This window comes from Anas acuta, chromosome 14 (genome assembly GCF_963932015.1).
Source record: "Anas acuta chromosome 14, bAnaAcu1.1, whole genome shotgun sequence".
In the NCBI taxonomy this organism is placed as follows: domain Eukaryota; kingdom Metazoa; phylum Chordata; class Aves; order Anseriformes; family Anatidae; genus Anas; species Anas acuta.
The window spans coordinates 17,524,341-17,546,921 of record NC_088992.1 but is presented as its reverse complement, the minus strand read 5'-3'; the positions used below and the strand labels follow the sequence as shown (position 1 = coordinate 17,546,921).

General features: G+C 36.9%; 1 long non-coding RNA gene across 1 annotated transcript in view; it reads left to right on the top strand.

Annotated features, from left to right (window-relative positions):
* Positions 1-22,581, top strand: part of LOC137864391 (uncharacterized) — a 156,115-nt gene that overhangs the window by 108,501 nt on the left and 25,033 nt on the right. Inside the window, exon 5 of the long non-coding RNA XR_011101479.1 lies at positions 10,913-10,973. This is a non-coding gene — a long non-coding RNA (uncharacterized lncRNA). The remainder of the gene's footprint in view (positions 1-10,912; positions 10,974-22,581) is intronic.

Here is a 22,581-nt window from a genome sequence, read left to right as displayed (position 1 = left end):
CAGGCAGCCAAGGTCTGTCAGCTCTGTTCTGCATATGAAATATTTTAAATAGCTCCAAAGCACAGCTAATGTTTTGAAGGCTTCCTTAAGGAAAGGTCAATGCAAACTAAAAGATACTGTAGGCATAAGTCAAAATTACAGGAAAAAAAAAAAAAAAATATATATATATATATATATTCTTTCACTTGTTTGTCGATGTTAACAAGCTCAGCTATTCAGGGCTTATAATGGTTAATGTCAAAACAAGAATAGAGTTAATATCTTGCAAAAGTAATGGATATACAAAAATGTAAGATGTATTTATATTATATATGTGTACATATATATGTATATGTGTTTAAGTACACTAGTCAGCTTCTTTAGCTTTGAGTAACAATTCCTTTTTCATCTCCCTTAGAGAAGTTTTCCTGTTTGCTAGTTGACCTTGGAAATAAGCCTATTTCTTTATGAATTAAAAAACCATTTGTTCATATTCTTCTCTGTAAATGATGAACTGATATTTGTTAGCAACTTCTGTTATTTCTGGTTCTCTGTTTAGTTGGTTATCATTAATGTTGTTTTATACTTCCTATTCTTTGTTGAACTCAGGTCTCCCTGAATATAACACTGTAAAAAGAAATCCCTGTCATTGAACCATTTTCCCATCATTTCATATAACAAAAGATAATAATCTTATCTCATAATCTAGGACTGTATTCTCTGTAGAATAAATCTTTAAAATGTTAAACCTTAATATTTATTACATGTTCCATCTTGCTGCTGACATTCCTATTAATGCTTCACTTAGCAAGGCAGAAATGGTACTTCTATTCTTTATATTGCTGGAAAAGATTGAGAAAACTCTTTGTGCACAAATCACAGGAAAGCATAACTTATCTGTTACAGAGTAGGAAGATTAAATACGTGGCCATAAACTCCTTGCAATCATGGTGACTGAGTAGAGGTTTCTTCTGATTGCTTTAATAAATCCTTTAAGTATGCTTTCAATCTCTCAGCAATTCCTGACAAAGCTTGTATGCTGTTGTTGTGCATCTGCCTACATCTAAAGTTCCGGTTATGAATATTTTATATGGCTTATCACTGCACTTGTGTCACTGGTTCAGAAGATGCTGGTGTGCCATTTGTTAGTGCTTGTTAATGCTGTGCGAGGCAGAAAAAAAAGGAGGATATGTAGTTTTAGATTCTAGTCTCTAATTTGCTTTTATGGAAGATATAAAAATAATAATCTTTGTGAAAGATTGATGAGGTGATTACATTTCACAGATTTTGAGACCTTGGTCCATTAGCAAAATCATTCAGAGGACTTGTCTTAGCTTCTTGTGTGCAGTGCGTAAGGGACTAGGTCAATGATATTGCAGTACTGCAGTAATGAAATGGTACGCTAGAAAAATCGCCATGTCCGTGACTGCTCACCTCCTCCTTTCTGGTGTAGGAAACTGAAGCCTAACAGATGAGTGTCCTTGTAAGAAAGGGCTTTTCATTCATATTAACATTTATGGTTTTCTTTTTTAGATATTTACAGTTATTGAGACATTTACTGCTAGGTTAATTTAAATCATCACCATTGATCATTTAAATACTGCTACGCGTTGAATTGTCAGGCCCTACGAGAACATGAGATGATTCCTACATACTCAGATTTCATCCTAGCAAACTCACCTCAGTGCCTACCAAACAGCATTTACACAACTCCATAAAAACACAGTGCCCTATGTTTGTGGATGGGTATGTCCTGGTGGAAGATAGGAGAAGCAAGTAAGTGGTCATTTGCAGAATTTTGTTTCTTATTTTGGATAAAAAGTGGGTCATAATGCTAATAACAAGTGATTATGACATAACCCTGGCTATTCCTGAGTCCTCTTTTTTGTTCCACTGGGAAGATCATATCAGATGGTGTTTGAAGTCTGACAGCAATCAAAAAAAATCTTTGAATATTAGGTACCAGTGAATAATGGAATAAAATGGAATTTCTTTTGGTTATGGGTGTATCTATTTTGATTCTTTTTCAGAAATACGTTGTTATTGCTGGGATTGTTTGCAGAACAACATATTTCAGGTCCATAATAGTGAATATAGAATGTAAATTTTGGAATCCTAAGTGGGGATGTTATTAAAATGTATTTGGTGGATTAAGATCTCCAGGGAAGAAATTATTATTTTTTTTTCCCACTATAGATCCTGCAGTATATGCTTTAAAAATATTCTGTTTGTGGCACTAAACTAAGTGATTCTGAAAATAAAGTAATAAACATTAAAGCACAAGATGCAACTAAATCGCATAATTCCATGCAAATAGAAACCAGTGTATGAAAACTGTAAATGTATCTAGGTACATGACAGAATTGGGTTCAATAGTTCAATGAGAGCATTACCTAGCCATCTGCATTTGATGATGTAATTATATTTGCTGATGCGTGTTTTCAGCACATGCAGATCTATGTAACTATACTTAAAATCAAAGACAATTTATTGCTGCTCACCTTTAAGACAAGATTTTCTTTTTTTGCCTGCTATTATTTTTCTTGGCAGGAAACATAGTTTCCAGAAGAAATCTGATTTTGAGATTTTGTAAGGTTGTAAAAAAGGATGATGATGCATTTGGCAATTAGAGCTAGAACAGGTCTGCTTGTTTTCATTTAGAAAAGTTCCCTTGCACAGTTGTCAGTGGTTGTGTTACTTTCTTAAGTCTGCATTGTATGACCGTTCTTGCTAAAATGTGAGACAGTTTCTTCACTGCAGTTTTATTTGTTGAAGCATTTGTCAAGAGAATCATTTGTCTTCTTTAAGTATTAAAAATTAAACCAATAAATAAGTTATCCATTACCTTGCTATACTTTCTGTATCCTCAGAAATGAGCTAAAAAACAACCAACCAACCAATCAACCAACCAACCAACCAACCAATCAAAAAAAAAACAACAAAAACAGATGGATTTTAATTTTAATTAAAAATTTTAATTTTAATTTGTCCATCACTTCAATCCATCTGACTTATCACTTAGATAAAGAACAGTACTTATATAAATATTATCTTGAGAACACTACATTTTTTATTTCCTTCCTGCAAAAAAGAGCTATGGTATATGCAGTGCCCTGATTATAAAACATGTGTCTAAAGATTTTGATGAATACAGAATTGTGAAAATGATACTTTCTGATTTTCCCAATTGAATGGATTATTTCTGATGAAGTAAAAGATTGTATAGGTGCCAGGATTTTCTGTAGCAAAAGCCAAGGATAATAATAACCAAGATCTGACAAAATTAACAATACAGATAAAAATATTTTTCTTGAAAACTAGATTTTACTCCTTTTGAAATACATTGGTTTATAAAGATTGTGAGTTATTTTGTGATGTCATGCCAGGAGATTAATTTCTTTTTCACCTAAAGCAGTTTAAACATGCAGTCATCACAGATGATGTTTAGATTCTTGGAAATGGTTGCTCTTGGGAACTGAGAAATGCAGAAAGTACTTAATCAAGTCAGTGACTAAGTCAATTAATGAAATAAACTCATCATTAATAAAACACATTGCTTCATCCCCTAAAGACTGCTGTCATCTCCAATATTTAATACAACTTCATGTCCAGTGTGTTTGACATGCCTTGTCACCAAAAACATGGTGGGGGCCAAATCACCAAGTAATCTTAATGAAGTGAGAAAATTGGTTTCAAATGAACTCTGTGAGATTACTCACATGGAAAGGAGAAGATGAGCTGGCAGCAGTTGACATCATTTCCAGTGGGCTCTGCCACTTCTGCAGGTCTGGTCTTTAAAAACTCCCAAAATTTCCACTTGCAGCATGCAGGAAGAGGTGTTCCAGACAGCCAAGGCATTGTAGCTCTGGATAAGATGCACACAGAGAGAGCAGCCTCTCCTGCAGCTCCAGTGCTGTTCTTTTCCACTTTCACTAAAGCAGAATTTCCCCCTGTACCTTCCTCATTCTGCTTCCTCAGTATTTCTATTAAGCCCACAATTCCCCAAAGTTGTTCTGATTGATTTGCTTCCCACTTTTCTTCCAAAGGCTGTTCCACATGTTTGAAGAGTGTTCTTTTCATCCCTGGGCTCTCTTTGCTTCCAGTAAGGCTTATAAGGGGCTGTCGGTTCATATTCACTGATCCCTCCAGCTGGCAACTTTCAGCCTGATTTCTCTGTAACAAAGCCTAGTATTTTTTCCTAAGACACTGTCAGCTCTAATGTACAACTATTTCTCCTTATTTTCTGTTACTAATGAATTAGGCTTTGACTATTGCACCAAAAACATACCGGGAGGGAGGGGTGGGGGCACTTCTGTGTAGTTGGAACTGCACTGAAAAATTTATTATTTTTTTCAGAGACAATGAAAACTCTGTATACTCTGTTATGCCTTAAACCTTCACAGCTGATTGAATGTGTACATGCTGTTAATATTCATAATTATTCTCCAAAGAGACACACATTGTTTCTGATACTTCCAAGCATGCACATAAATATTACTTTGTTTGAATTTTTGTTTGAAGTTTTCTGTATTAGTCAACTTTTTTTTCTTTTTTGGCTACTGTTAATTGTGCTTTGATAAGTGAATACACAAAGGTAGAAGAAACCAAAGTTATGTTTTCCTGCATTGTAAAAATACTGCAATGGAAGATGTATTTTGAATGAAACTCCATGGCAATGTCCATGGCAATAAGGAATGGATCTGTCAGAGATTCCTCATAGAAAAGCATTTTTACGCTGCAGTAATTCAGAATACTCCTCCTGCTAACAACAATCCCCCCACCCCACCCCCCACCCAAAGTTACTGTCTGTTCATTATTTTATTAAAGATCTTGCGATACCTGAGGGTAGGTAACCACAGTTCTTTTGTTTACCAAGAAAACACATGAGATTTGTCTTCAGGATTGAAGAGTTTGAAAAACTGGGTTTTAGAAGTTGTAAACCCAGAAATCAACAGAAAGAAATGAAGTAAGACTAAGAATATTTGTCCTCAAATCCATTTTGGCATTCTGGAAGTTCCCTTCTAACTCTGCATGACATGTAAATATAGAAAGGGCATTGGAGAAGCTTTTCTGGTATGTCCTCTCCACTATTTATTTCTATCTGAAAGAAAAAAAAATGAGGCGAGGAAGGGGATTGGTAGCATCCTTCTCTAAGGAATATTTGGGAAAAAATGAGAGAGCAGATGGCCAAGAGAAATAATTTTAGGATATGATTCCTCCTTTTGGAACCAATTTTTTATTATTTTTTTTATTTTATTTTTATTTTCTGGTGCTCTCTTTGGTCTATAGAAGCCAAAGAGATTTTACCTGTGGTGATTGATTCATTCTAAACTGAATGGGAAGTAAAAAGAGTCTCTATTTCTGAAAATTAGCAAAATCCTTACTATGCTGAGAAAAGAATATTTACCTCTTGCATAGAATAATGTAAAGTGGAGAGAAACTGCAGCTGTTTTGTTGCTACAAAATGCTCTGACAAACAGAGCATTTAATGACACCAAACTTTTCTGACTGCAGTACACGAAATGATTGACATAAGGCAGTGATTGGTGTATTCTCATATGGAGGCCATGAATATGCATGGTACATGGGTGAGCAGGGAAAAGAGCACAGCACTAGGTCAGAAAACTCATATACCTCATCTCTAAGACTAACTGGGAGACGATATGGCGAAAGTGTCTTGCTGAGCTGAGAAGCCAATAAATGTCTTTGGTACAAAGCTAGAAATGTATTCTGAGGCAAGATATAATACAATATTTTTCTTGTAATACTAGTAAAATATAGGCTATCGGCTGTCCTTTTAAAGTAGAACAATGAAACAATCACTAATAGTATGTTTGAATTAAGAAAAATTCTTGCAATATCTGAATTTTTTATCTCTCTCTATACTGAACTACCTTGGGTATTCGTTCTGTCTTCTCATACTGGATGAAATTACAATATGTCATTCTTGTCTAGGCACAGCCAAACCACATTCACAGTTTTGTTATGGGTATCATAACACCTTTTGTTTACCTGGGGGTAATTTTACAGTATCTCAGACAAAGATTCATATATAAAACCATCTATTGTTTATGAAAAGCATCATATTGCTTTTATATGTTGCTTCAAATGCATCACCTAAATTCGTATGTATTATTCATTCACATTTATTTTATGCTGTTTCCATTCACCTTTTACTTGTGGGCCTGTCGTTCTCTTTTTAAAATCAGTTCAGCATTCCAAATGATGAACCTCTAGGAAAAGAAATTTCTTACAAGAATACTACTGACAGGCATTTTCATGAGAAATGCTGGTAAATAAACCTTTTAGTCACCTATGAAGGTCAAGCTCCCCTCAGAGGAAGTGCAAACAACAAGCCACTATAATTCAGCTTCCTATGGCGGTCATTTTATAGGGCAGCTGCTCTGACAAAGCTAGGCTAGCTTGTATAGGCCATAATTAGTTTCCCTTCCTTTGGTTACACTGGCTTTAGAACATTTTTTATTTATTTATTTTTTTCTAATTACATTGCAAACTCATTTTAAAAAGGACTTCCTGGCTTTGCTTACTAGAGAAATATCCCTGTGATGATGTACACAGCAGGAACACAGGAACTACCAGGATATTAAATGCATACCATCTTTACCATTAGCTGAGGTCCCACTTAACCGATAATACTGAGTAATTTATATCTATAATAGTACAAATGGAAAGTAGCAAGTAGCCTGATTTGATGCTGCTGCCATTACTGAAATAAATTTTTGTTTTAGGTGAGTATTCAATACCTGAGAGACACAGAATCACAGAATTTCTAGGTTGGAAGAGACCTCAAGATCATTGAGTCCAACCTCTGACCTAACACTAACCAGTCCTCCACTAAACCACTAAGCTCTACTTATAAATGTCTTTTAAAGACCTCCAGAGATGGTGACTGAACCACTTCCCTGGGCAGCCCATTCCAATGCCTCACAGAAGTTCTTCCTAAGATCCAACCTAAACCTCCTCTGGGCACTACCTTAGCCCATTCCCCCTCGTCTGGTCACCAGGCACATGGGAGAATAGACCAACCCCCACCTTAAAGGAGGCTGTAGCCTTTAAAGTACCTGTAGAATGTGATAAGAATGTGATAAGGTCGCCCCTGAACCTCCTTTTCTCCAGGCTGAACAAGCCCAGCTCCCTCAGCCGCTCCTCGTAGGACTTGTTCTCCAGACCCCTCACCAGCTTGGTCGCCCTTCTCTGGACCCGCTCAAGCACCTCGATGTCCTTCTTGTAGCGAGGGGCCCCAAACCATTGAACTTTTGTGAGAAACAGTTGTGTTTTTTTAACAGTCTGACTCCACTATAATTGTTTTTTTTGTTTTACCTGAGAGCAGAATTTAAGCATCCTGTATGTGATTTTAATTTCATTTTACTTCAGGTTTCAGGAAATATTGGTAAAGTTAATATTGAATATTGCTAAGAATTTAAAAATATTTTTTTTCCACAATAATGCATATTCCATCTAAACTTCTTGTTAAAATCTGTAGGGCCAAATATAGAGGAAAAAAAAAAAAAAAAAAAAAAAAAAGAAGTTTAGTACAACCAGGATTTATTTGGTGGTCAAAACTGGAGAATGAGGATAGAGGGAAATTGTGGAGCTCAGAGTAATCTTGTATTAATCCATTCAGCTGAGCTGTAGGAGATCCATAAGCCCTGTGTACTCTTGCTACAAGGAATGAGGACATCTCTGTCTCAGGCTAAGTTGCCAGAGATAGCTATTTGTGCACAACAGCCAGCAGAACCGTGTGTGCTCGGCTGCTGTAGGGTAACCAAGGGTGGGCGTCTGTGCCTTCAGCTGCCACCACTAAATCCAGCAGACCACCTGGGACCACATCACTAAAACAAGCAGCTTGGGCACACTAGGATCTTGGCTTCTCCTCCCTGCTTTTTGTCCACGCGTGTCCACACATCAGTGATTGCACTCCACTGTCTGCCCCAAGCACTTCCTTGGAGGGCAAAAAACACTTGAGCAGACCAGCTAAAGCTACTGCAGAAGAGAGAAATCCTGCTGAGCTAGTGTAGATGATCTATTTTGGAATTTTCTTGTATGACATGAAATTATATTACAAGTGAATTTCAAAAGATTAAGCAACTTGTCTTTTTGAATCCTTAAAGATACTTACGTTACATGCATATAATAAAAAAGTAAGATTTAATTCCATTTAACAGCATTAAAGGGTGCAGAATATTTAATTCTTTTAAGTTATTTTTACCTGCACTGCAGTAAAATATGTTTCCTTGGATCTTTGAAAAAATGTATCATTGCCTGTATTGCTAGTTAATGTACCAGTTTCTCTAATAAATTTAAGTTATTCTATTGTCTATGATTCCACTTATGCAAGTTGACTCCCATTAGCCACTCTTCCATAATGGCTTGTGGGAAGATTGAACAGAAAACCAAACTAATGCCAGCCATTTTTCAGCCATTTTTCAGACTCATAAAATGATTAAAGCTGATGTAAAATGACTCATTAAAACTGAAAACATTAGGATCATTAAAAAGCCATTAAACCACCTCACTCCTCTGATTTATTTTACAATAGCCTTATTTGGCCAGTATTTTAAAGTCTGAGAATCTAATCTTTTGTCTCTAATTATTGGCAGTATACCCACCATACAGTAGGAGGACGTGTTCATGATGAATCCATTATTTCTAAGTCTCATTTTAAGCTAATTCTTCAGCCTTTGCAGATACTGCATACACTTTGGCCATGTGCTTAAGTTCAAACATGAATAGATGAATTGAAATCTGCACAACAGTTTGCCTACTTAAAGCCTATGTTTGGGGTATCTGGACCTATTCAAATAACCTGCACTGAATTCTATTACTGTAAAGGATCATATTTAATTCCAAGCACTTTGCTGACAAGTGACATCAGAATTTTAAGAAATGTTTTCTGAATAAGCTAAAATTGAGATGCTTTGAAGCATATTCAGCTCTTACCAAAAAAAAAAAAAATTCTTTAACCCATGATGGCAATGGAAATCTCAGGCCATGAAGAAAAAAAAAAGAGACCTTTATCTCAATTCTCATTTGATCTTGGCCTGATATTTAATGACTCGTACATAGGATTAAATATAGCTGGTATATCCCATGGAGTTCATTGCAGCTATTCATGGCCTTAATAAGTAAGTGTATTTATACTACTTGTGTGGAGAACTAGACTTTTCAAAAGGGCTTTTATATTTCTGAGAAAGCTCTTGATACCAGCAAACAAGAATTCAAAAAAACAACAACAAAAAAACAAACAAAAAAAAACAAACAAACAAAAAAAACCCACGATTGTTTCCTTTTATCAAAGGAGATTGTTAGTACTTTGGAAAAAAAATCTGAAAATTAGTGAAAATGAATAATTTTGGAAAGACAGTGCTCTAATTACAGACAGAGCTGTCAGTTACACAAAACCAACCTTTTAAATATTTTTTCCTGGTGAATTTATAAATCAGTTTATAATTTTGAGAAGTGTACTTCAGAAAAAAAAAAAAAAGAGAGAGATTGATTTGAGGAAAAGTAAGAGGAGTTTCACAAAATACTCTCCTGGAAAAAGAAAAAACACTAATGAAAACTTAAATTTATTGTAAACAAGCAATTAAGCCATAAATAAAAACATCCACTTCCAACAATATCTGCAATTTTCCTCCGAGGCTACTTCACCGAATGCAGTGGGCTGAGTTTCTTGTTAGTATAGTTAGGACTAAATTTTAGTCCAGGACAGCCACACATAAGGGTTCATTGCTGAGTATGTCAGGGTGCTGCTCTGTATCAGCAACACTGTGGTTTATGACTGGTTGAATTGACACTGATTTTTATTTTAATACTGTTCAAGGTTCATAAGGTTCATAATCCCTCTGATGGTAGATTTGTAGTGTATACCTCAGGCTTTAGGAACAAGATATTTGAGAAATTTCTTTTTTCATAAATAGGTGACATGCTTAAGTCCATTCGGTAGGTTTCTAACCTTTCACCTTAGAAAGACAATTTCTTATATATTGTGTTTGATGTGGTTTATCAGTGATTTCTTTTATACTACACTTTTCATTTTACCAGCAACGTACGCTCTTGTTTTGAGACCACTTCCAAAGCTTTTTGCTTTGTGACTGTGTTAAGGCATCAAAATGTATCAGTTACATCAAAAATAATTCATTGTTCTGAATTATATAATCATTTTAAGAATTGAACTTCATATTCTAAATATTGTCCTATAAATTCTCCTGAAACCATTATCAAGAAAATGAGGAGTGAATGCAGTCATGTTTTGAACTGAGGAAATCAATGAAAGCTAGGTGCTTGTCTAATGCTGTTGAAAGGAGAGCATAATGCATCTCAGAAAAAAAAAAGTATGACTAACCAGCAAAGAGCTGTTAACTGTAATTTTAAATGTAAATATCTCTAGATATCTATTCCTTGGAGTATATTTGGAAATTGGAAGGTCATTTATTAGATATAACTCCAGCATTCAATAGCAGAAGAATGTCTTTTTGGCTTGGAAAGGGGGTGCATCAGAGAAGCTGCGTTTCATAATGAACATATCAGGGCCTCAATAGGACACTCTTGTTTTATGTGCTCTATGCTCTTCACAAACACCATGACCCTAAAAGGACATGAGGCATAATTCTGCAGTGCTTCTCTAACATTCCTCAATTCAGCTGGAAAAGATAGATGAATAATTAAGGTTTGAGGCTCATTTTAAATTGCAACTTCTAGAATAATTCACCCATGTAAAGCAGTGCAGAATAGCACAGATCTAATACTGGGGGACTGCATGAGATGACTTATCAAACATGCTAGGTAAAGCTGGTCCCTGGCAGTTTTCTGTACTATCTATCTACTTTACTTTCTGTTAAACAGTCAAGCACTCCATTGCTTTTTCTGATGTTGTACCTTGTGCATAATTCTGCTCTTTTTTTTTCTGTAGGTCATTTGACTTGACCCGTAAATCTACTGCAAGCAATAAAATAGGAAGAGAACTGCCATTGGTAAGTGCTTCTTAAAACAAAAGCTATATGTCAATCACTTTCTACCAGGGAATCGAACTTTTTTTTTTTTTTATCATTATTTTTTTTTTCCAGTGCCACTATAGTAAGAATTCAAGCCATACAACTGATAAAGCTGTCATTTCACTATAAAGTGCTTCTGGCTGGAGTTGTGGTTGAAACATGGTTCATTAGCATATAGCATATATATTGTAATACCACATCTTTCATAAGCTCACATTTTCTAGCTATTGAATAACCAAGTACAGTAGTTAATGTCCCAATTAGCTGAAGGCAAGCTGCTGGCTGGGTTTGTTGTGTTGACATCACAACACAAATTTTTTCCAGGTGTCATTGTCCTCACAATTGTATCGCTAAGAACTGGGATGGCTTGAGGCCAAACCCCTGTCCAGTAAAAGAAACTCTTAAGACATTCAAATCTGGATTTGCAGAGGCAGAAATTAAACCAGAATATGTAATAAGAGAGGTCTGTAAAGTTGAACCCACCTGAACAGTGCTCAATTTTTCCCTGTTTAAAGCTATTGATATTTTAAAATACAAGGATGAGTGAGTAAAAAACCTTAGTGTGGTGACACCCTGTTAACATCCACATTGTGTGTATCAAAGATGCTGTAGGAAAGACAGGTAACTTCATAAAGCTTAGACTATAAAGAATGAACCTACTGGAAAGAAGCATGATGACATTCAGAAAGCTTGGCTGAATCTCCTTTCAGCATGTGACTCACGATTATAAAGCTATTCAGCTTTTTAGGTTTTGGAAAGAGGGGTCCTCTGCAGAGAGCACTCAGCAAATGCTATGTTTCATTTTAGGCTCTTTTTCCATATATTCCAGGATTTTGAGTTGGCAAACCTGATCCAAAAGTCTGTTTTTCCTATGGATTTTATTTATAGTACATTAGAATAATCTCTAATCTTTTGTTACAATATTATGGTGTAGTATTAGATAATAGTATTTAAGTTTGAGAAGAAAGCTACAATAGCATTGCTTCAAAAGAGTTTAGCTCTCCTTAGCTGTTCTGCAAAATAGTCCCTGCCTCTCGTTATTAATGGTGTTTGTTATAATAAATTATAGAGAAAAAGAATGATCAAAGAGTATCTTTGCACTGGGTATGTTACATTTGACTGATAAGGCTAATGGATTATTTTTTGCAAGAGTGCCACATGAAAAATTGATGCACTTTGTAACAATTGATATTGAGCACCTCTCCTGCCCTTCTTGACAATTAAAGTAGCTGTTTTTTCTGTACCCAGCACAGTGCAAGATGGACAAATTAAAAGATTTATTTTTATGCTAACTTGTGTCAGCGTACTGGAGGAATAGATGCAGTATCATAAAAGTATAGTCATAAAGGTGAGGTTCTAATTTACTTCCAAGTTTTATTTCAGTTTAGTTCTCCATTGCCATGAGGCATAAAAGTTACTGAGTTATACTACATTCACCTCACGCTGGTTTCCTATCAAACAGAATATTGGTGGAACACCTCCACTGAGCTCTCTACATGAAATTGTCCTTTTGTACATCTCATAATCGGCTGCAATGTGACCAAGCATCTGGTGGTGACAAGCAGACGTCTTTGATTTATTGGCTAATATCACTGCTTGTTAGTGGATGGTTGAGCAGGAGACTAAAAGAGCATAAAATCAGAGAGAATAAATTATGAAGGCACCGAACTGTGGCATTATAAACCCCTCCTTGTCACAGCTGTGACATCTCCCAGGAAATGTGGGATGAGAGAGACATTCCCTCTTCAAAAACAGTGGCCACTGCTTTCTGATTTTGAATAAAATAAAGAAACAAACAGCCCAAATCCACCAACATCTTGCCTAAGTAAAAGGTAGTGGTAGTGTTTTCTCCCGTTGAACCACTCTGCATCAAAAATATTGCATCTGCTTGGAAATTGAGTTGATTAGCATCTCATTCAGAAGGCTGGCAGATTCAAAGGATGATGCAGAGAAGTGGGATATCTCTGCTGCAACTGTAGGTCTATGGCTTCCTCTAAATGCTACCCCAAAATTTAAATCAGAACTCAGAAAAGCTAGGCTGAAGGTTCTGCTTCTCTCTTTCAGCATTAGTAATCTCACTACGCATGAAACTATGCATGGTCCCTGTTGTGCAGGGTGATTACCCTGGGCTTGTCCCATGGGTAAGAGGGGAACTAGCTTCCTGGTTTGTGGTGTTTTCTACTTTACAAAGAGCATATAGGTAACTAAGACAATTAGGTCTATTCTTTATTGCAAAGATTCTTTGTGGACTTGCCAGGAGGATTTAAATTGGGTGGATGTGTTAACACATGACAAAAAATAGTATCAGCATGTAAGAGATGCGCTTGCCATTTTATATCCCCTTTTAAATAGTACCTAGCAAATTAAACAATGCACGTGGCTGAACATGATGTTTCTGAGAATCCCTCAGGACAGAAAAGCAACAGAACTCAAGTGTTACTCACTGATGACAATTATTGCGAGCTGTGGAGCAGTGATAATTGTAACTACTCATAATGTCAAATAAACATTATGTATATGTTTATTCAATAAATCAGCTTGAAGGATAAAAGGATGAAGATATTCACTGTTTCATTTCTATGCAATGATGAGATGTTTAATGGAGTGATCGCAACAAGCCATACAGGGGTTCAACTGGAAGCTGGCTAAGAGGTGTAATATCTTCAAGGAAAACTTGTGGTCAAAACCTTACGCAATCACTGGTTTTGTGCTAAAATATTTATGCAAATACTGTTGTCCTCAAGTGAAGCACTAACAACCAATTCAAAGATTGGTTTCAATCAATAAGAAAATTTATATATGTGTCTAGTGACAAATGTAATTTTACTATTTCAATTAAAATGCAATGGGAACTCTTGCAAAGTTTTCTTTTACCTACTCAATCTTAGATAAGCTGTAGCTGTAATGAGGAGATATTCCTTGAACATTTAATGAGCAACACCAGTAACTGGTTCTGACTTACTGACAAGTAAAAGGAAACTTTTAAGGGTGCCCACTGGAACTACTCTCCTATTGTGGTTATCTGAGGGTATTAGCCTTGAGCAGATTCTGGGAACTGTGGAAAGATGCTGCACAATTAAAAAGACAGGAACGAGCCAAGCAATAGATCTTACTAGAAGAGAGGAGGAGCGCAGGCTAATGATAAGAGACCCCAGGCAAAAGAAGGCCAATATGGTACTACATAGCAGTTGCATCAAAATACCCTATAACCATTTGTTTGGGGATTTCAGTTTATGAGGAAAAATCCAGGAATCCTCCAAAGCTAAGGTTATGTTTTTATGATTATTATTTTTAATGATTTACTGGTATATTCAGGAAGATAAGTCTTTATAATAGTCATAATCAGAAACTGTATTCTAAAGATATTCAATATATGCCATCACAGATAATAAAATTTATCTTGTACTAAGAAATTTAGACTGAGAACTTGATAAGAAGCAGTTGCAGAGGGTGAAGTCACGATGCCTTTTGTTTCAATATATTTCCCTGAGTAGTCTTTTTTAATTTTAAATTCTTTTTTCAAGTGAGAGCTGTTCCATGTAATGGATTTGAATGTATTGAATAGATTTGAAAGGATTTCCTTCATGTTCACTTTATTTCTGAAGCAGTTCAGTTTGTTTCTGCTTAGAGTTACAAAATGGAACAATGAGATAATCTCCATAAAATATGCATACAGTTTTTAATAATGAGTCCAAAAATCTGTCTTATAAATAAGAACCACTGATCAAATCCTTATGTGGATTTTCAATAAGAAAAGCGTGACACCTTGAGACAGAATTCTGTTGTTTGTCAGACAGTGGCTATGTGTCAGTCAAAATGTTTCTGACAAAGAAAGACATTCAGAAGCCACAAATATGCAGAATTTTCAAAGACAAATTAAGTAGAAAATGGTCTATTAATAGAAAAACTAAAAAATAAATACCAGCAAAAACAAGTGCTTCATTCACAGTGTTTGAAAAAATCATCCTGTCAAAATTGTCAGACATCAGAATCATAATGAATAGATTTTACTTTCTCTATAATGTTTTTTTTTTTTCCCTCTTAATAGCAAAAATAAGAGAGTAAAATTACTTAAATATAGGAAAAAGAAATATCTAAGAAATTGGATGAATTTTCCACATGTGCTAATACAAAAAAAAAAAAAAGAGAGGTCATTCATTTCAGAATATGGAACTAAGGAGATCAGAACTTTGGAGTCCCATCAAAGGCTGCATATAACTTGGGCAGGGCACTTAGATATACTGTTTGCTGATTGATGAAAATGTGATTCACAAAACAAAAAAACAAAACACCATAACTCCAATTGTATTCTTCAACTGATTTAGGTCTTAAAAATGCTTTGTGATATGGCACTTTTAAGGATAAATTGTTTGAAACATCCATCTACTGGAAGGTCTTCATGCAATTAAAGAGATCAGTAGCTGATTTCAAACAAGACACATATTTTAGTTAAATATCTAGTTATGTGTTTCTATATATAAGAAAGAAATTATGCTTATTTATAGAAAATAAATAAAACATGTATTTCTGAATTTCAAAGCTAATATTTTATTTTGAAAATTGTAACCTGATTTGTGACCAAGGACTAATCACTTAGTTTTATCCAGACAATTAGTTTTCATTATTTACTTCTGATCAGAAGATGATATTTTCTGAAAGTGTCAATAAAGAGGTGGACATGATGCAAGCAGCTAACCCAGTGGTTAGTATCGAAATTTTTGTTTAATCATCTGGGTTGTGTTAGAGTGTGTTATAAATGAGGTCTCAACTCAATCTGAATTTTGTAATATTTATAAGACAAATATTTCTAAAAGGTATTAAAGCTACAAAAGGTATAAAAGGCAAGTAAACAGCGCTGGGTGTGCGGGGAGTCTACGCTCCACCAACACGCACACACGAACATCAAACTTTCTAAATATACAGAACATGGCTTTACATACTAAACTCGAGTATGCCTATACATACGTACAATCAGGAAAGGTAACAAACAATCCTATAAGTTCCATAACATAACAGTCTCCATTTTCCATTCCTTTTGAACAATACATGTGTGTCTGGCTTTAAGTTGTCGAGCAACTTGGTCTTCAGGCCTTATGTATCCCGTTCTTCCCGGATCGAAGAAAAGCACATCCATCTCCTTTTCAAGGCCAAGAGGCCTGGGCCAAAAGGCACGTTCAGGTCAACAGGGGGCAAACAGCAAAAGCCTTCGATGGCTGTGGCAGCAGAGGGGCCCATGGCGTAGCACTCAGGTCAGTAAAGGAGCCCGCAGCTCCCTCACTATCTGGCAAGCCACACGTTTGTGATTGTGGCTCCACAGGGCTCTTTAAGGCCTCTGAGACTGCTCGCCAGGTGCCGAGCAATCCCACTGCAACCCTGCCATTTTTAGTAGCAGAGTCCCACACCTTGACCTCAGTTTGGTCCCATATTTCAGGCTCATGAACTGTCCGATTGTTAATAAGGAGAATAAGCTGTAAGGTTAGCAGGACAGTCTTTGTTCCTAAGGACGTGTGATTCCCCATAATGCGCAGCTGCTGACCAGCGAGAGGCAGTTGTGTGCACGGGTCTGCTTCTCTCAGCTCGAGCTGAGCTCCAGCTCCAGTGCGCCTGTTTCCAGCGACTTTCTGTACGAGCTTCTCTGAGCGGTTTGCTGAGTTTGGCCGAACCTATCTTCATGAGGCAATCAAAGTGCCTGTTCCCGTCCTGGTCTCCATTCTGCCAGCCTGTTCCTCTTCAATTCTTTTTCCTGCTTCTTTATTGATGTAACTTCATCGTGCTGCCTTTTTTTTTTTTTTTGTCTTAAGGGCAGGCTCCCCTCTTACACCCTTCTCTCCACAGCAGTTCTTTTCCAAACAACTTTTCATTGGTCAAACGACTTTGAATGTAACAACAACAGCAAACACCCAGAAACATCCACGCCTTAAGGGCTGGAGAACAAGAAACCGGAGACTGCATGGAGCCTCCTGAATCACCCTTCTTTGTTCCCTCTAAACTCTTTTATATTCCTGATGGCCTCGTCGTTAAGAGTCTAATGTTATCTCAATCATGGTGTTTTCCAACCCCCATGGCCACACTCCCAAATCTCCCCCTTCTTTATTAATATCAACCGTTTTCTTGACACGAATTACCACTCCATATATAACAAGTTCATGAGCTGAAAACAAGATATGAATGTAGGTTTGCAATGTCCCAAGTCAGATTATGTTCTCTTGTTCTATACATATTCAGTTTACATAAAACCTTAAAGCTTCATCGAGTCAGAAAGAAGCTGTATATATGTGTGTTCTGATACATAAGGAAGAGTTGGAAAACTACTGAAATACTTGTCTGAATGGATTTCTAGTCAAAATGAATTTGTCTGAATGGATTTCTAGTCAAAACAACAAAGGAACTGATGCTATGCTAGACAGTATTAAATCATCGAATGATTTGCAGGAGGCTTCAGAAAAATGTTATTGAGTTCCAAGCAGGCATATTCTTAGCTTTTCATTTATTTATTTATTTATTTATTTTGGGGGGGGTGGGGCTTACTACAGTCATGTCTATGCTTTCCAAGTCATGTATATACATGTATTCTTGTTTCATATCTCATTGTTCTAGGGAGAGATGTCCCATGAGAGACCATTTAATAGCGGTGTGGCTTGCTCTCAAGGTTTGTCTTTCTAAAAGTCTATAAGTCACCTTCTCAGTAATGAACATACATTTTTTTCTTTTTTCCTCTTACTCATTAATTTCATAAACATTATAAAAACAAAGAAAACCCAAACCCAATCACGGTACAGTTAGTGGTTAGACGTTTTTCCAACAGGCAGTTCAAAGCAGAAATCTGCTTTGGGATACTTCAAAATGTCCTCTAAAGCAGTCAGTTTCCACCACCCACCCACCACATCAGATGTTAAGTGTCCTATTGTGTCACCTACATTCAGTCTCCTCTGACATGCTACTTCAGTGCACACTGCAGTTACACACTAGCTAAGTTGCAGCATTGTGCATAATAGTTCTTCACTGTTGCTCAAAGTGAATGCAACATCCTAATAATTAAGAATGACAGCATTTTATAGTGATGTAGCACTGAAATGGCTACTCTTTTGCTTACTAATTATGGTTTTGGAGAAAGTACTTGGACTCAGGTTGTCCCAGCAAATTAGTCAGCATAACTGCAGTTGCACCTGCTTCATAAAATGGCAAGCTCTCTTCTGAAGTGCTGGTAGGTGTGATTCATTAGTAGTTCAACAACCATCCATCAGACTGTACACACCAGCAGAATCAAATATCAGGAGTGCAGGAACCTACACAAAAGGGGAATTTTTTCATTTATTTATTTATTTATTTATTTATTGTCTAGCCCTTTACACTGTACAGGGTTGTTGAAGAGACTGTTTAAATATACAGTAGGATTTTGGGTTGCTTTTCAGATCAGAAAAAAGGCTCCATACCATGAGAAAACATTTACCATCAGGTATTAGTCACTCTTCAGCATCTTTGCAATTAAAACATTACTATTGCGAAGCCCTAGAGGCTTAGGAAGAGACATTTCTGGTATACTCAAGTGAATGCAAGTGTAACCATGTGCAGCCATGTGTGGTGAATCTGTCAGAACTAACAGCAGGAACTTTGATAAGAGTTCTCCATCAGTAAACCTGTTTGATAGCTCAAGGTCTCTGAATTGTTATTGTAAGTGGCATCCAGTAGTGCTGCTGCAGTTAAGGGTCTGTCAGATTTCCCCACACGCACACTTCCCCAGGGATTTATTATACCTCAGCTTTTTCAAGTTATGTTGGGGCTAAAACTATAGCCAACAACTTGTCAGCACAGACATGATTTTATTTTTCTCCCTTGAATGATCAAAGGAGTTAGCTTAAAATTTGAAGAGGGTGAGGATCAAGCTGCTATGTGTCCTTTGTGTGTTGTAGTACATTAGGGTGAGAATCGTTAACAGCAATTAATACGAATGAGCACTGCTTTTCTAGGAGAACGGGGGTGGGGGGGGGGGGCTTTCACTATGAAAAGATCTGCAGCAGAAGGAGATGGGCGGGGGGAGAGCAAAGCTAAACAGACTACTTGCAGGAACATATTTCTTAAGGGCAGTGAAATTTTGGTAAGTTATTTCTGTAAGACTCAGTATTTGAAATATGGAAGAATTACTATTTTTAAATTTTCATCACTCTAAAAAACAAACAAACAAACAAAAACTATTAACATATTTTCATTTATAAGCAGGTATGTATCCCAAGCAATGCTGGAGGTAGGCACAAGTGTGGATATTTCTCATTTATACACAGAATTTAAAAGCCACACATCAGTAAAATTTGTGACCTTCTCATTTTAAGACTGGTCAATGAGGGAGACATTAAAGGGGCCTGAAGATCAGGCAGCCAAAAATGCAGTGGTGTTTAGGTTGCAGAGCTGACATGGCATCCATATCTTCCACCTCGGGCAGGGGGAGATATGGATCCCCTTTACTGATAACAGAAATAGTACAAAAATAATATTAATGTACTTTAGATAGAGCATATAACAATTTATATTCTCCTTGCACTTGGCACAGCGGATTTGAATCTGATGAAGCTGGTGAGGGGCCTGGAGAACAAGTCCTATGAGGAGCGGCTGAAGGAGCTGGGCTTGTTCAGCCTGGAGAAGAGGAGGCTCAGGGGCGACCTTATTACAGATACCTCAAAGGAGGCTGTAGTGAGGTGGGGGATGGCCTGTTCTCCCACGTGCCTGGTGACAGGACGAGGGGGAATGGGCTTAAGTTGCGCCAGGGGAGTTTTAGGTTAGATGTTAGGAAGAACTTCTTTACTGAAAGGGTTGTTAGGCACTGGAACAGGCTGCCCAGGGAAGTGGTGGAGTCACCATCCCTGGAAGTCTTTAAAAGACGTTTAGATGTAGAGCTTAGGGATATGGTTTAGTGGGGACTGTTAGCGTTAGGTCAGAGGATGGACTCGATGATCTTGAGGTCTCTTCCAGCCTAGAAATTCTGTGATTCAGTTACCACTGTAACTGTAGAATGACGTTTATGAAGTTATACAAAAAATAAGTGAAAAATTCCTTGTAATTGTCTTGCTTTATAGGTTCATACCAAGATGTGTAGATTACTATAGATTGTTGAAATGTGCAAGTTTTTACTCTTGAGAAAACTCTATGGTGTGGGGAAGGGCAATATGGAGAACCTTGTGACATCAGATGGAATTTTTAGTTCTCAGTGAGTAAGGAAGAGGTTTAGTGACTCACTAGGGTATTAAAATCATATTGTTGCTTTGGGAACAAAGATGTCCACAAGGGTTTTTATTCACATGACATCCACTTCATCTGCAAATAAGAGATGAATACCAATTTCTATATGCTGTAATGTGCACTCAAAATAAAAATTGTGCCTAGGAAAGCATAAATACATATTGGTGTATAATGTACAAAGTGTGTCCAGAGTCCTGCAATGTCCTGTAGGTTCCTTTCAGCATAAAAACAAAACAAAACAAAAACAAAAACAACCTTCAGTCATATTTCATTTTAGTGCTACACTTTGGTTTTAGCACAGCTGTTGATTAGAATATGATCAGATGTTTCTTGTCAAATCTTACTTTGCTGGATAAGAACACCATTTAAGCACCTATCTACTAGAGTTTCTAGTATTTCTAGTACTTCTCCAACTTCTATTTTTTTATCTGTCCTACTGTAACTGCTTCAGCTATGGATACCTACCCTGCATGCTTCTCAGAAGACACAAACAGGGATAGACAGGGCTGTCTGTATAGGAATTTGGCTTATTTCTGTCAGGATAGCATGGCAAAAGGGCCCTAATCTTGACATGGTCCCTACATCAAATTAAACCTATGACAGGATAGAGATATCATCCAAACAGATCAAAGGTCTGCTTTGGACCTTCCCTGCCCAAGGCAAGCTCTAACCACACAAATAAATCCCAGATTAAAACATTTATTCAGCTGCTTAAATCAGACTTCTTTATATCTATATTTCCCAACCCTAAATAGTGCAGCCTTCTTATCTTACTGCAGGAGTTAGAATTTGTATTTCAACACTGCTGTAGACAATACAGACAGTTCAATTTTTGTATGAAAATGGCAGCCTCCTATGGAGAGGTCAAGATTCAGCAACTGTGTCTTCTGTTAGTCTTTGTGCTTTTTTGTTTGTTTCTTTTGTTTTGGGTTCATTTTGATTGTTTGTTTCTGCTATGGACCAGAGAGAGCTTGTTTGGTAGTTGTAATAAATAAAGAGTGACCAGTGAGTAACCATGATGGAGGGTAATCCTTATCCTCTATGATTTCTGAATGTGGCACCTTTTGAAATTGTCAGAACACAAAATCATCACCATCTCTGTACTTTATAACCAACATAGACTGGCCATAAAATAATAAATAGTGAAATAGCCCAGACTAAGCAGCTTCCTTATGTGGCTTAACTGTTTCCAACATGATATTTAAATTTTGTTTTGTGTGCATGTATCACACTACATTCAACACAGTAGACACGTTCTGTACTGAAGCCAGTGAGGTTAGCTCAGTAAGAATTGACCCTGGCACATATCAGTGCCCTTGGTATGCAGCAAGCCATCCTTTTACATGGAAACCTTCCGAGCTCTGCCTTTGTTTTAGGTGCTTGCAGGAAAAACTGTGATGTGTGGTTGAAGCACACATTGTCCATCAATTCCCTGCACACTTTCTCTGTATTCCCGTACTTCTGTCATTCTTTTCCTTTTGATGGGCCTTAGGTAGAGGTCCTTCCAGTTGCTTCTGTCCCCAGTTTTTGTGTAAGTGTGGTGTTTTTTTTTTTTCTCTATTTCCAAGCTCCTCCTAGGACTGGAACAGGAAAAGTCAAAATATCAGGACATAAAATATTTTTCATTAAAATATTTTTCATTAGAATCAGTTAAAAAGAAAAAAACAAAACCTGTGAGAAATATTTTTTTTCATCAAAATTGACGTGTTGTGTGAAGTTGGTTTAATTTCTATGAAGATTCTGTGGAAAGGGAAAAGGTTTTAGCTACAACCCTGTCTGATTATTAGCCAACTCTTTTGCTGAGCTCTTCAGTACCCCCATTAAGCTTGAAGCTGTGGAGTTGAATAGCTAATTCTCCTGGGCTCTCAGCTCTTCATTAGCCAGGTGAGACACAGAGGCTTTGAGGCTTGGAAGGAGCTCCTGCTATGGTGTTGGTGATACTGGGAGCTCTAGCATCTGCAGGCTGCAGCCAGATGAAGCCTATCAGGTTCAGCACTGCTCCCTGCATGGAAGTGACTCCTTGCAGTAGAAGTGATCAGAGTGGTGCTAATGGCAGGGTGACAACCCTGTCCGTGTTTGTGAGCAGCTGCCTGGGCTGCAGGGTTGCAGGCCACTCTGTAGGCTGGCATATGGGGTGCTTGGAAAGAGCCTTCATTTTCAAAAGACTGTGTTGTGGTGCATCCAGAGCAAAATATTATAGATTTATTTGCTGAAATATTTATTTTGCATTTTGTTTTAGTTCAGACCAAAAAATACTTCTGAAAACAAAGTTTCTAATGGATTAGAAAACTACATTCCAAAATATAGTTTCTCAAAAAATCGAGGCATTTTTATGGCTGTTATATCAGTGAATGTA